The 15,565-nt window shown below is 36.4% G+C and overlaps 1 protein-coding gene across 8 annotated transcripts in view; it reads left to right on the top strand.

Moving 5' to 3' along the window:
• The window catches only part of TBCEL (tubulin folding cofactor E like), a 73,333-nt gene that overhangs the window by 6,341 nt on the left and 51,427 nt on the right, over nucleotides 1–15,565 (top strand). The window contains exon 3 of one of the 8 annotated variants that reach the window (XM_077893892.1): nucleotides 6,205–6,314. The exons of 6 other annotated variants lie outside the window; for them this stretch is intronic. The gene's annotated coding sequence lies outside the window, so the exon portion shown is untranslated. Of the gene's footprint in view, nucleotides 1–6,204; nucleotides 6,315–10,015; nucleotides 10,167–15,565 lie in introns of those variants that run through there. One more of the 8 variants, XM_077893894.1, reaches the window with a different exon arrangement.

Consider the following 15,565-nt stretch of genomic DNA (forward strand, 5'->3'; position numbering starts at 1 on the left):
TGCTAAGACTGATATCAAGGAGCTTACAATCTATGTTTTCATTTAGGAATTTTATGGTTCCAGGTCTCACATTATTCAAGCATTTAATCCATTTTGAGGTAATTTTGTGTGTGGTATAAAATAGTGATATAGTTTTATTCTTTTGCACGTGGGTGCTTAGTTTTTCCAACACCCATTTATTGAAGACTGTCCTCCATTGTACACTCCTTTGTTGTAGATTAATTGTCCATTTATATGTGGGTTTATTTCGGGCTCATAGTTCTGTCCCATTGATCTATAGCAGCACACTTTTTTAAAAAAATTGAAGTATAATTAATGTACAGTGTTAGAATACTTTCAAATGTACAATATAACGATTCTATAATTGTGTACATTTCTTGGTCCTCCTCAATATTCTCTATACCATACTGTTTTCATTGTTGTAGCTTTGTAGTCTAGTTTGAAATCAGGTAGCATGATACTTCAAGATTTCTTCTTTCTCAAGATTGCTTTGGCTGTTCCAGGATTTTTATAGCTCCATACAAATTTTATTTTATTTTATTTATTTCCATACAAATTTTAGAACAGTGTGTTCTAGTTCTGTGAAGTATGCCATTGGAATTTTGACAAGTATTGCATTGAATCTGTTTTACTTTGGGGAGTGTGGACATTTTAACAATATTAATTCTTCTAGTCCATGAGCATGGAATAGGTTTCCATGTATTTGTGTCTTCAATTTCTTGATTTTAAAAGTAATTCATGTTGATGAGAAGGCCATAGAGAATTATCAATTGTTAATTTCCATTGCTGTGTTATATTTCATTTATGAATATAATATAATATAATTTATCCCATCATCTGTTCTTGGATATAAGGGCCTTTTTGAGCCAGGATTTTCAAAATTTCACACAGTATTGTTGTGGACATACCTGTGGTGTTTCTGGTGCACATATACAAGTTCCCATAGAGTTTACACTGGGAAGTAGAATTGCTGTATCATAGCATATGGGCATCTACAACTTCACTAGATGGTGATAAAGTGTTTTTCCAAGGTGTTTGTACCTCTACTAGCAGTGGAAGAGTTTCTGTTCTTTCACATTTTCTCTGATGCTTTGGTATAATCAGTTTTTAAGTTTGGCTGATATATTAAGTTAGTATTTCACTGAGATTTTCATTTTTGCTTCTAACTATTATTAAACCTGACCATCTTTTACATTTATTTATTAGTCATTTGAATTTTATCTTCTGTTAAATACTGTTGATGTGTTTTGTCATTTTTCCATTGGATGATTTGCTTTTTTTAAAAATTATTTTTAAGAGTTCTCCTTATTAGTTACATGTGTTGGCAGCATCTTTTTCCAGTTTCTCAGTTGTATTTTTTCATATTTAGTGTCTTCTGATGATCAAAAGGTTTTTATTCTACTGGTTGATTTTTCCTTTATGGGTTCTTTTTATGTTTTGTTTATGAAATAGTTCCCTAAACCAAGACCTTAAACCTCTTCCTCTATTAGAAAAAAAATAACTATTTTCCTCTCATAGTGATAAAGTTTGACTTGCGTATCTTATTGGGAGTTGAGTTCTTCTGTGTTGTGAGGTGAGGATTCACTTTCTTTTTCCCAGATTGGTGTTCACTTGTCCCAGGACTAGTTACTGAAGTTTAAGTTTTTCCTACTGGTTTCTGCCCTTTCCTGCCTTAATCATATGGGTCTATTTGTGGACTATCTTTTCTAGTCCATTGATCCCCACCCCCACCCCAGTTGTTTTCTTTAACAAAGTACAGTTGATTCTTGATTCTTGTTATTTATGGTACTTATGTAAAGTTGCCATGAACGCTGAATGAGTGAAAATGGCATCATCGCTCCTAGGAGAGATGTAGGGTTAGGTCCTGCCAGTTTCTGGTCGTAACATTTTTGTCAACTGATGAATACATGACCTTGTTTTGTACCTGTGTCTGTTTATAGACACTGTATTCAAGATATAGTGTTGATTTATTAACTTTAGATTCAGAGTGGATAGCACTATAGTTCATGCCCCAGTAAATCTTATCTAACACGTATTTTCTCCATAAGGCACACCACAGACTTTTGTGTGTAGGAGCACTAGGCAGCCCTAGCGCAGTTCATCTTGGAGCCATTTTCAGTAATGAAATCACCAACCAAAAAACCCCACAAAAATGTGAAAAACATGGCACTAAATCATGAAAAGGGTCTTATTTACAGGTGAGCTGAGACAGAATGGCCGAGTGCCGCCCTGTTCTGTCTTAACTGGAAGCGTGCACATTAGGCACCTCAAGTTAGTATCTGCACGTGACTGGGAACATGCTACAAGTATGGATTTTGGGGTTACAAATAAATCTTATTGAGTAGGTGACTTTGCAGATAGTGAATTCTATAATAATGATGCTTTACTCTGAAATTTTGTGAGAGAGGCCATTTTTCAGGAAACCATTACCTTTAGCACTTTTTTCTTTTGCTTACAGATAGCTTTATAACATTTTATTTTAAGAGAATAACAATGCAACGGATCTCTCAGATACTAAGTTTTTATTGACAGCTGCCATTATCTCAAAGGCACTTCTTATTTCTGAGAATGTTTGGTTCTATTTGTAATCACAGTATATTGTTATTTAGTGCACAGATAAATGAATTTAAATAAAGTATTGCAACCCTTAAAATGTTGAAAATAAGTATAAATTATTAAACTCTTATTGTGACTCGTGTGAAGATCATATTTTCTCATAGACACTCTTAGTAACTTAAGGCGTAAGTTATGTAAAAGCAAGTGCCCTTTGGAGGCTTTTAAAATGTCAATTCTATTAATTCCTCATCTGTTAGTGATATTTCTCCACGTGAACATCAGTAAAGGAGTCCAAGAAAGAGATAAATGAAAATTGTATACTTCATAAATAAAACTTCTCAGAAAATGCATTTATTGAGACTTGGCTTAGTTTATCCTTTACTCACTGTTTAAGATTCTTAAGTGAACTGTTGGTGTTAATTTGTAAGTGTGCCAAGGGAGTAATAACCAGAAATTTTGGGCTTGACCTATGTTCATCTTTTTTTTATATACACACAGCATGTATCTTATTCTTCATTCTTTGAAATATTTTTATTGTGGTAAAATATAAAATGCACCATTTTAACTGTTTTTAAGTATATAGTTCAGTGGCATGAAGTACATTTACATTATTGTACCACTATGAGTACCATTTGTCTCCAGAACTTTTCCATGTTCCCAAATTGAAACTCTGTCTCCATTCATCAGGAACTCCTCGTTCCTCACTCTTCCCCAACCCCTGGCAACCATCATTCCACTTTCTGTCTTTATGAATTTGGCTATGCCAGGATACCTCATTTAAGTGTAACCATATGGTATTTGTCCTTTTGTATCTGGTTTCCTTTAACATTGTCTTCAGAGTTCATTCCTGTGTCTTAATTTCCATCCTTTTCAAAGCTGAATAATATTCTAGTGTGTGTATAGACCACATTTTCCTTATCTAATCATGAATCCATGTATAGTGGGGTCATGTCCATCTTTTTGCTGTTGTGAATAATGCTGCTATGGAAATTGGTGTACATCTTCTCAAGTCCAAGCTTTCAGTGCTTTTTTTTATATATCCACAGTAGGATTGTTGGATCATATGATAATTATAGGTTTAATTTGTTCAGGAGCTGCCATACTGTTTTCTACAGCAGCTACATCATTTTACATTCTCACCAGAAAGTCACATATATTCAACTTTAGTTTAAACAGTGCCTGTTGTTCTGAAGTATGGCATAAATTATTAGCTTTTGCATATGAAATGTTAAGTGTTATATGGATACTAAAATAAGCAGTATTAAATTTGTTGTGGCTATAGTTTTTGCAGAAGAATTTAACTTGTGATAGGTAGGAAGTATTTCTGACTGCTCCTGATTCATTGCTCTATCATTTCATCTCTTATTTTTGGAATCTCCATGGAGAGGTACACATAATTATGCATTTCAGTGGTAGCTATGAAGCATTTTTGTTCACAAGTACTCTGATCTCAGAGTTTATTAATAAACCAGCTTTTTTATTTGTATAATGCATTTGATATGCACGCTCAGAAGTGATTAGAAAACTCATTGATTAGCACATTTATGGAGTGCCAATTATATGCAAAATTCCAGCCATTGACAGTTACAAATCCTTAGCCTCAAGAGCTATATAGTCTAAGGCCATAAGACATAAACATGTGAAAATCACATCACTGTGCACAAGTTAAATAATAATGGCATGTGGGACAAAAATTATGCCACACGAATGTGTCATTAATTGCCCCCTGAATATTTCAGGCAATAGATCCCTGAGCTCAGCTCAAAGGAAACGGATCATTACCACAGGAGGTATCTGTAAAGGCTTCACCTGTGAACTGTATTCTGAGCGGAGTGTTGAAGAATATAAAATTTAGGTGGAGAAGAGAGGGAAAGAGCTTCCAGTTAAGGAGGACTGATTTTGTAAGTGTCAAACATTTTTAGTGCCTGAATCATTAATTGGCACTAATTGGCATAGTCCTGGGATCCAAAAAATTAGATGAAATCTATTCTTAAAAAATTGTGAGGACCCCAGGTATATATTAATGCCAGCATGCTCCCTGGGTAGTGATGGTAGCAGTAGAAGCAATAGTAAATGGGTATTTATTAAGTTCTTTCTAGGTATTAGGCACTGTGCTGAACCCATATTATCTCCATATTGTCTCCATTCATTCTTTAGCAACCCTATGAGCTAGGAGTTAGGGGCAATCTCTTACCCCTCATAATCTCTTACCTCTCATCCATAAAAGGATGAGACGGAGAGAACCGAAGTAATTTGCCCATAGCCACACAGAGTAGTGGAGTTGGTCCTCATTTACCTCCAGGCAGTTCGATTCCAGAATGGCATGTGTTACCCCTGGACAATACCGCCATAACACTAAATGTAGAAAGGACTAGCGAATATTTTTTTTTTTTTTTTTTTTTTTTTAAGACTTGTAAACTTTGCAACTTCTCTGTGTGGCTGATGTTTAACATTCTGGCAATCCCTGGCTAAGAGCCAGAATGGTTTGTAAACAACTCTAAAAGCTTGTATGCAGAGTGAAGAACAACTAGTAGTTAGTTCCTAGTGAGGCCTTGTTTTAACGCGATAGCTTACGTAGGTGTTCAGGAGGAGAGATAATAGGGGTAATCTGTTCTGTAAACAGCTGAGTAATGACCTTAAATTTGTGTATTCACAGCTGACCCACAGCATGCATATATGTTCTCATTCATTTGGGGAATATAAATAATAGTGAAAGGGAAAATAAGGGAAGGGAGAAGAAATGTGTGGGAAATATCAGAAAGGGAGACAGAACGTAAAGACTGCTAACTCTGGGAAACGAACTAGGGGTGGTAGAAGGGGAGGAGGGCGGGGGGTGGGAGTGAATGGGTGACGGGCACTGGGGGTTATTCTGTATGTTAGTAAATTGAACACCAATAAAAAAAAAATAAAACAAAAAATAAAACAAAAAAAAAAAAAGGAAAATGACTCTGTTCAAGAGACTAATATCCATTGTTTTTTGGTGAGAAGGGGAAGTTGATAATATTTATTGCCCCTCTGGGGACTAGACCAGTGAGTCCTGCTGCTTAGTATTCTGGTTCAGTTATATGGATGTGGTTACAAGAGATATTTTGGGTGTAATGGTTTTCAGTTGTTTTAATAAGTTTTATTTCAGTGATTTGTGCATGATGCCATATACTGTTGACATAACTATTCCTGTTTTTAGTAAAGATAGCATGACTCAACAGACTAGGGGTACAGAAAGTATGACTTAGCATGCTGCTTGGGCCGTGGAAACCCAAGCAAGTCACCTCAGTTTGGTGTCCTGTAAACAGAGATAAGGTGGTCAGAAGGTGGTTATGGAAATTACTATGCTTTAAAAGATTGTGAATCTCAGTGTGGGGACACTTGCCTTCTGGGGAACATCAACTCAAGAATAGATATATCTACCTCCTGAATTTTGAGTGAGTGCAATATTAAAGCCTTGAGATTTGTGAAATTGCATTCTGGCCACATAGAAAGGTAGGGCTGGATGCAGATTTGTTTGTGAAGGAGACAAGAGGGGGAATAAGAGTGGAACTCTCCTTGGAAGATATTGAAAAGGGGTATAGTGAATGTTAAACTTTTTTCATTGTTCTTGTGATTGTTGAAAGTGTATGGCAAGTGCTTTTTTATATATATATATTTCAGAATGCCTGATTTCATAGGATATAGACAACTCACATAAGCCAACGTTTCTGGACAGAAAGAAGCTGTGCAAATCAACAAAGAAGTGCTTAGATATAATTTCACATAAAGAGGTACTGAAGTCCAAATAGCACTATTTTCTTTTTAATGTGTGTATGTATGTATTTTTATTTTTTAAAATGGCATCGTTGTCTTAATTTTTTTCTTCTTAAATGCTTTTTCATCAAAATGTTAAAGTTCGTGGGCTAGTGCATTTAGGTCAGAAATTTCAAGTTCTGTGTTTATGTCTAGTAGACCCTGCACATGAGAGGCAATCATGTTTGCTAATGTGCAGTTGTAGATGGAAAAACAGACTCTTGGGGATCCCTGGGTGGCTCAGTGGTTTAGCACCTGCCTTGGGCCCAGGGCGTGATCCTGGAGTCCCAGCATTGAGTCCCACATTGGGCTTCCTGCATGGAGTCTGCTTCTCCCTCTCTCTCTCTCTCTCTCTCTCTGCCTTTCATAAATAAATAAATAAAATCTTAAAAAAAAAAGAAAAAGAAAACAGACTCTTTGTCCAACATCAGACGGGCCTTGTATGCAATATAGTTCTTTAGTAGATGATACAGACAGCTCTGAAGTCCTACTCACTGGTAACATAGAGTCCCAGTTTTATACATCTTTGGTGTCGCAAATATAATGAAGTAAAGAATTTAGGTTAGATATTTTAATGTCTGTCATGCTTTTAAGGTGAAGCAAAGTGCTGTGCTAAGTGAAGAGAGTAGCAGTGTCCTATTAAAAGCATAGGACCAGGAGTCTGAATTCATGTTTCATTTGGGAGTGTTGCGTTGGATTGTTTGTTGTTGTTGTTGTTTTTAATTTTCTACCAAGAAGAGTTGATGTGCCACATTCTTACAGTGTTACGTAGTTTAGTATACAGCTGAAGACTGAGAAATAGGTAGTTCAGAGTAGGGTGTGAAGTCGTGGTGGTATGGTGTGTTCTGATAATGGATTTATCAGCTACAGTTGAGTTTGGCACTTGGAATGCCCAGAGTAAATTTGTGAATTGCTTAACTATAATAATTCTACAGGCTAATTCTGAAACCTTATAGTTTATTATTCTTATTTTTCATTCCAAAAAGGCATCCACTTAGGTGTATTACATGATGGTCAGGGGAGGTTAAGTGAGATAAAATTGCAGGTATATGTACTTTATGATAAATGAAATCAGAAGTCATGCAGGATAACACTGTCTAGCTTAATTATATTGCCTTGGACAATGTCCCTGAAGTGTTTTTATGGGTGAGATAGCTACCATTCATGACTTTAGCTGCAAAAGCTTGTTAATGGAATACTTGACAAACCTTAAAAATGATTATTATGTAGATATATATTTACTGATATAGAAAGTTTTTCATGAGCTATTTAGCAAAAAAGGGAGGTTACACAACTACCTAAAAGTAATTTAATTTTGTTTAAAAAAATATGTATCTACATAGCATGGGAAATGGCCTAGAAAAAAATATACACTATTAGGTGCATCCTCAGGTTTAACCTACTTGCTAAATCTGTTGACCAAAGCTTCCTGGTATGGCTGTGGCTCAGACTATGATATGATATGCTTCAGATATGAAAAACTTTTGGTAATACTTACTTACATGCCTAGCTTACCTAATAAAAAGGGAAACTACACCTAGAAGAAAACTATATGGGGTTATAGATTTTTTGGTAATTTTCAGTTGGAAATTTTAAAAAATTCAGAATGTTTATTACTTGTATTTTTAAAAACAATTATTTAGAAAGAAGCTTATTAATAGACATTTATCCATTCATTTATTTAATCTTTCCTACAGGGAAAAATAGATAACACACATATACTTTCCCAGTGTAATTATGTCTTATTGGGATACACTTATGGTGAAGATCAGGAAGATTTAGAAAACAGAAAAAACTACCTAAAATGTGTAAGAATGTGGCAGAGTTTGGGTGTAGGAGGGATTTTTCTAAAAAGGAGGCTCCCTGGTGATGATATTAGATGATATTAGTTCTGAAAGCAAAAGTTAAATGAGCTTTAAAAAGCAAACAAACTTGGCAAAAATTGAGAATGCTAGTAATCCTAAGAGACTTTTTGAAGCTATTCAACCGAGTTTCCTCTTTCGACTTGTTTTGTCAATCTCTTCCCCCCCACCCACATTCCCAAATTCGGTCTTTACATTTCTCTTTTGTCCTTTTTAAAAAAGAACGAAATATAAAACTCTCTTTCTGAACACTTGGTGTTTCTTCATCATTGTTGTATCTTTTCTTCTTTTAGCACATTTGAGATTCTCACATACTCAGTCTTCATTTATTTCCTTATGTTGTGGTTTCTATTGCTGGTCTAAACACTGAAAGTACTTCCCTTAAGATGAACAAGCGCCTAACTGCCCAGGCCTTTTGGGATTAAAAAGTTTCATCACTTCTGACTGCTTGATATTCTCAGTAAAAATTGGTGACCCCCATCCTTATACTGTATTCACAGTGATCTCTGTCAAAAACGTTCTTTTATCTCTATAAGAGGAAGTTGAAGCTGAGCAAGGTCAGTCACGAGCTGACCATCATCCACCTTCCAGTGAAACCTCCAGCCTCAGCTGCCCTCCCCGCGTGTATTTTATGTTTTAGCGGTATCACATCATCGCCGTATCTCCTGTCTCCGGGGCCAAGAATGCTCTCCTTCACCCTATTAACCTGGTCTTCATCATCTTTCAAAACGGCTCAAGGTTTACCTTTGGCCTCTTCCATCATACTTCTGAAAGTGAACCACTTCTTCTGTTTGAATTCACTCTTTCTGTGTGGCTTATTTTAGATTGTGTTATTTTCATGTGTTTCCTTCCAGAGCGTGGATGTCCTGAGGCCAGAGTGTGGATTGTACTTTGTCTTTAGTGTGTAGTGCAGCATTTGGCACGGATTCAGTGTCTGGTTCATCTTTTTTTTGTTTTGTTTTGTTTTTAAGGTTCATCTTTGTTGAATGAAACTAAATGAGACGGTAAGCTTTGTGAGGGCACACATTTTATGAATAAATGAATGGCCAAATAGGCTTGATGGGAACCACTTGATAGAGTGCGAAGAAAGAGGTAGCAGAGAAAACTAAACACATCTGTTGTCTCTCCATTTTTATGAAACGAGTGACAAAGACATTCTTAGTGTCAGATTGTCTTGTGAAGGAAGTAGGCAGCCAAGTGGAGAAACTACTGGAATGAAGCCTTATCTGACCAAAGGACTCTGACAGTGACATTATCGAATCTTTGCCACAATGTTTAAGTTCTGTTTTCAAATACTTGGTAGCAAAATATTGGCAGGTAGCTTTTAGAATGTAGTTTTTCTTTCTCTGATGAACAGGTAAGGTGGGTCAGTTGTATGTAAATGAGTCCATGTCAGATGAACAAAAATAATTTTAAACTACCCAGAACTGTTTCCCTCTTCGTTATTTTCATGCTATGAAAACTCTTCCTTGATAGATTTGACTCATCCTAAATTAATGCATATTTTGAAGTATTTCAGTTTACTCCTTAGAACTGTAAATTCGTTCCTGTTTAGTATTGCAGTGATGTGAGTCCTGCCTGGTCAGGTTCCTGCTGCTGGATGCTCCACTCTTTTTGTTAGTCTCCACTGTAAGAGAAGAGGAGGGGCCTGGAGCTCTCAAGGCATCCCAAGGCTTAGGGCTGTGTAATCTCTGCCTCCTGGAGCTCTTGTGCTTCCAAAGTCTCAAGAGTTTTGATACAATTTGGGTAATTTGTATGACATGTTTATAACTTTTATTAAAAGCTTTAACTTGGCTAGCAGAGGAAGTGACCCTGCAGGCCTGAAGAGTATTCTTTCAACCCTTCTGTACATGTCATAGTGGATTTGTGCTTCACTGTTCTTCAGGCCATGGAAACCCTCAGGGAATACAGTGCTCTGGCTGTCATCCTAACCCCTCCTCTCTTAATTTAGTTTGTTCAGGCACTCAGGTGAGTTTCATTCTTTCACTTTCTTTCCCATGCTATTTTATTAAACTATTTCTTCCCTTTTGGCCACCATTTTATTTCTCTTTGCTTCCTCACTCCCCAGTTCCTTTTAAAATTAATATTATGTGTTTAACACAGTCCAATTGGAATTTTTTTCATAGACAGTTGATAATGAGGAATTAAAAAGCCATGTGGCAAACTATTAGGTCATTCCCAGATTTATCACTTCGAAATGTTTATATTTCAAAATGGTAATATATGAAAACAAAAGGTGATGTATGTTTGCAGTGAGTTCAGGTAGTTCAAACAGATGAACTTAAAGCAAATCTCCTTCCCACCCTTATTCTTCCTTTTCTCTCTCTGGAGTCATCCATAGGTACTAATTTTTTTAATTTCCATTTTATCCTATGCATGTATAAACAGATCTTTTTTTGGTAAGATTTAAAATATATAGTTTGAGAGTCTGTAAGGTGGTATTTTAGGGTTTAAGTCATGAATGAGGCCGGTAGTATTCACACTTTATGAAGTATGGTACTCTACCATAAGGGTTTTTTTTTTTTTTTTTTGTGAAATATTGATCTTGCATACTAGCATAAAGATATATCTTGTATGCCTTCCAGTGTTAATGGTCAGAAATGTTCTGTTTTCAGTTGTGTTCAGTTTCATACTGATTTTGACCTGACCCTTTGGGAACATAAAGTACAATTAGTTTGACAAGTATGTGGAGTTTTAGGTGACTAGAAATTCTGTTTTGATACCAATCTGTTTGGCAAAAAAAAAAAAAAAAAGCAAAAATACCAATCTGTTTGGCAGCTTATCCTCCAATTTGCACTCCATTCTGACTTTCTCCAAGTGCTTTATAAGAGCTCATTCTAGTTAGGATTTGAGACACAAAGCAGCTGAGATTTTCACGGGCACACTCCATGATTTGGGAATGGAACCAAGCAACATCACCCAAGATTCCTGGCTCCTGGCTTTCAGAACCAATACAGAATACTTTTACAAAGGTATCAGAACTCTGCCAACTGTAGAGGTAGTCAGATGTAACTCAATACCTGTTCTTTCCAGAAAGTCATAGATTGTCCCCTTCCCCCAAAAAAACCTTTTAAAAGGCTCTAGTTAAAGATCTTTTTCCATCCTGTATTTCCTCATTTTCCAGTCTGTTTGATTTTCAGCTTTCCTTTCCCACCTACTGTTCTTCCTAAAACTGCCCCAACAGATTTTGTGTAGATTTATGTTACTGATCCATTTTGCAATCTTAATGTTCTAATTCAAAACTCATGTATTAATGCGTATGCTATCAACAGTCCTGGAAAGCTATTTCAGTAGAGTATCCTGGAAAATGACCAGATGACCAGTGAAGGTGCCCGGCGTTGCTTTTAAGTCTTTAGGAAAAAAGAATAACAAAACAAAACAAAACACCTCAGACAGTTTGGAAGAGTTACTAAAGCATGAGGTCATGAGAAATAACTTGCTAAGTTCCCATGATTGCTGGCTTCCTCGCACTTATTTTAGTTTGAGATGTCTCTATTGTTGCCATCCTCAGTTTGCCTGTATTTAAATTGTGTATTAAGATTATTGCCCTTGAAGAATTGGTTTGAGTTTCAGTGGTTCTAAAGCCTCTAGTTTAAAGATGCTATTTAAACTCAGTGAGTATTATTTTGACAGTGACAGGTTAGCACCTTCCCCACACACTTTTTATTCTTTGGAACTACTAATTGTATAGAAGGTAGCAGTGTAATTTCTTTGACATTTGTTAAACATATCTAAAAATCCTGCCGGCATTCTGCTTAGACAGGTCTTTAATGAGAACTATGCTGTCAGCAGTGGCCCAGGTCCTGCTCTGTGTGGTCTGATAAGTTTACATTGTAAAAGAACCTTCCACCTGAAGGTTCCTGGAGTCTTAGAAGAAACACCCACAGTTCAGTTTTGACACAACCAGTGCTGGAATAGAGGACAGCAGCAGACGTTTATCACTCTGTGTGGATAGAAGGAACAAACTGTCTTGTACTAAAACAGGTTCTGTCTTTAAGCTGACAAATGAGGATCCTGACAAAGGGCAGCCCTGAATTTTCAAGATGACTTGTGATATCCTAATTATGAAATGTGCTTCATAGTCTAGACCTTGGTAAATGAAACTTTTGTCCAGTAGATGGACATGTACTTCATGCATGTTTACTCTATGTTCTAGGCAGTTGTGAATTGATTTCACAAAGTACAGTGGACGTGGTCCTGGTCGTAATTTAGGGAATGAACCAAGTTTAAAGACCACTTTTTATTTTTTAACTATTTATGTATTTATTTGAGAGGGAGAGACTGTTTCCTTGGGTAGTCCACAGATGCCTCAGACTAAATGTATATACAGTGGAGTTCATCATTTTCTTTTGCAAAGCTCAATCTCTTCATATTTTCATTTACTTAATGATATCATCAGTCACTTGGTCACCTGTACTAGAAACCTGAGGGTCAGTCTTGACTCTACTTTCTCTTCAGCCTCTGTAATACCTGAAAAGCATGCTTTCTAAATTGACCCTAAATCAGCCACTGCTTTCTATTTGTACTACCACCATGTCACTTCAGGCACTCATTATCTCTCTCCTGTTTTGTTTTGTATGGTTTTATTTTTTTAACATTTTAGAGCATTGTACTTTAATTTTTCTATTGAAGTGTAGCTAACACACAATGTTATATTAGTTTCAGATGTACAACAGTCTTGCACATCACTCAGTAATCACCATGATAAGTGTGGTCAGTATTTGTCACCATATAACATTATTACAATATTATTGACTATATTCCTTATGTTGTACTTTTTATCACCAGGACTTTTTGAAAACTGAAAGTCTGTATCTCTTAATGCTTTTTATCTATTTTGCCCATTTCCCCACCTATCTCCTGTCTGTTAACCACCAGTGTTTTTCTTTGTATTTAAAAGTCTAGCTTTGTGGCATCTATTGAGCATCTGATTCTTGATTTTGGCTCAAGTCATGATTTGAGGGTTGTGAGATTGAACTCCGCATTGGACTCCATGCTCAGTGGGGAGTCTGTTTGAGATTCTCTCCTTCTCCCTTGGCCCCTCCTCCCCCTCTCAAATAAATAAATAAAAATCTTTAAAAAAGTTCTGGGTTCTTGTTTGTTTTGTTTTTTAAATTCCATATATAAGCAAGATCATGTAGTATTTGTTTTTTTCCCTTTGACTTACTTCATTTAGTATAGTGCTCCATCCATGTTCTCTCAAATGGCAAGATCTCATTCTTTTTTATGGCTGAGTAATATTCCATTGTGTGTATGTATATGTGTTTGTGTATATATATATATGTGTGTGTGTGTGTGTATACACACACATATACACTACATCTTCTTACCCATTTTTCTATTAATGGACACTTGGGTTGCTTCCATATCTTGGCTATTGTAAGTAATGCTGCAATAAACATAGGAGTGCATATATCTTTTCAAATTAGCGTTTTCATTTTCTTTGGGTGAACACTCAGTAGTAGAAATACTAGATTCTATGGTTTATCTATTTTTAATTTTTGAAGGAACTGCAATACTGTTTTCCACAGTGGCTACATCAATTTACATTCCCACCAACAGTGCATGAGAGTTCCGTCATCCCCTCCAACACTTATTTCTCGTCTTTTTGATACTAGCCATTCTGGCTGATGTGAGGTGGTGTCTCGTGGTTTTGATTTGCATTTCCCTCATAATGAGTGATGCTGAGCATCTTTTCATGGGCTTGTTGGCCGTCTGTACATCTTCTTTGGAAGAGTGTTCGGGTCCTCTGCCCATTTTTTGATCAGATTGTTTGGGTTTTTTTACTGTTGAGTTGTATAAGTTGTTTATTAACCCCTTATTGGATATATCATTTGCAAATATCTTTTCCCATCTGGTAGGTTGCCTTTTTGTTTTGTTGGTGGTTTCCTTTGCTGTGCCAAAGCTTTTTATTTTGATGTAGTCCCAGATAGTCTATTTTTGCTTTTATTTTCCTTGCTTAGGTCTCCTATGTTTTTGTAGTATCCTTCTAACTCTTCTCCCAACTTCAGTATATATTCCTTCATATTCATCATCTTTTTTTTTTTTAAGATTTATTTATTTATTTATTTGAGGGAGAAAGAGAGAATGAGTAGTGGGAGGAGCAGAGGGAAAAGCAGACTCCCCTCGGACCAGGAAGCCTAACCCAGGGCTCCATCCCAGGACCCTGGGATTATGACTGGAGCTGAAGGCAGATGCTTAACTGATTGAGACACCCAGGTGCCCTCATCACCTATTTGATATCCAGGAGTTTTCCAAAAAATTTGATTATTATAGTCCCTTCCGTAAAACCTGTTGATTTCTTCTTGTTTTCTGTGGAATAAATTTCAGCCTTTTAATGTAGCACACATGATTAGTTACTCCTAATGCTGTTTTCTGTTAGACCATGTACATTCTCATTGTTAAACCTTTTTACGTGATATCCCTTCTTTTTAGAGTATTCTTTATTCTCTTTTTCTGATTGTTTTAGTAAAAAAAACTTGTCATCTGATAGTTGGAACTACAGAGGTCAAGTGCCTGTATTTTGATTTATATTTAATATAGATCATAGGTCACCCCCTCAAGATAAGGGGTTAACAGGCTGTCAGAAGTTATCATGTCTTTAATATTACCTGTTCTGACCTGTGCGTGAATGCTGAGAGGATGTTGGGGTTACTGTGTGTTTGGACCCGTAGCTGGAGTTCGACAGTGATGACTCTACCCAAACTCAAAACAAAAGAAATGGTGTTCTGTGTTAGTCAGGGTTGGGTCCATTCATCAGTAACTGAAAAATTGAACAGTGACTTAAATAAAACAGGGTTATCTGTCTTTCACTGAAATTTCCAGAAATCTGGAGTCCACCACCACTGTGGCAGCTCAGTTCCATGAAGTTCTCAGGGTCTCAAGTTCCTTTCAGTCCTTTGCTCCACCTTTCTTAGGGTGTGTTCCTTGGGCTTATAGTGCCAAGTGGCATTTGTTTTCTAGGCAATAGAATTAAGCCAGAGACAAAGAAGGAAGCAAAGGGTACACTGGCTATCTTTTAAGGGTGATTCCCAGAAGCTACCATAGACTATTTCTATCCCATCAGCTAGAGCTTAGTCATATACTCATCCCTAAGTGCTGTATATACAGTTAAAAATTCTTTTACTGAGCTGCCTGGGTGGCTTAGTGAGTTAATGTCCCAATCTTGATCTTAGCTCAGGTCTCCAATTCAGGGTTGTGAGTTCAAGCCCCACAAGCTGGGTATGGAACCCAACTTAAAAAAAAAATTCTCTTCCTATGGAAGAAAAGGAGAATGGATTTTGAGGGATAAATATCAAAGGAGTCATCCAAACTCTTTAGTCTGATGTTGAGTCTACACCTTTCTTTTTAGTCCTTTTTCCTTTTAC

Source organism: Canis aureus, chromosome 3 (genome assembly GCF_053574225.1).
Source record: "Canis aureus isolate CA01 chromosome 3, VMU_Caureus_v.1.0, whole genome shotgun sequence".
NCBI classification, from domain to species: domain Eukaryota; kingdom Metazoa; phylum Chordata; class Mammalia; order Carnivora; family Canidae; genus Canis; species Canis aureus.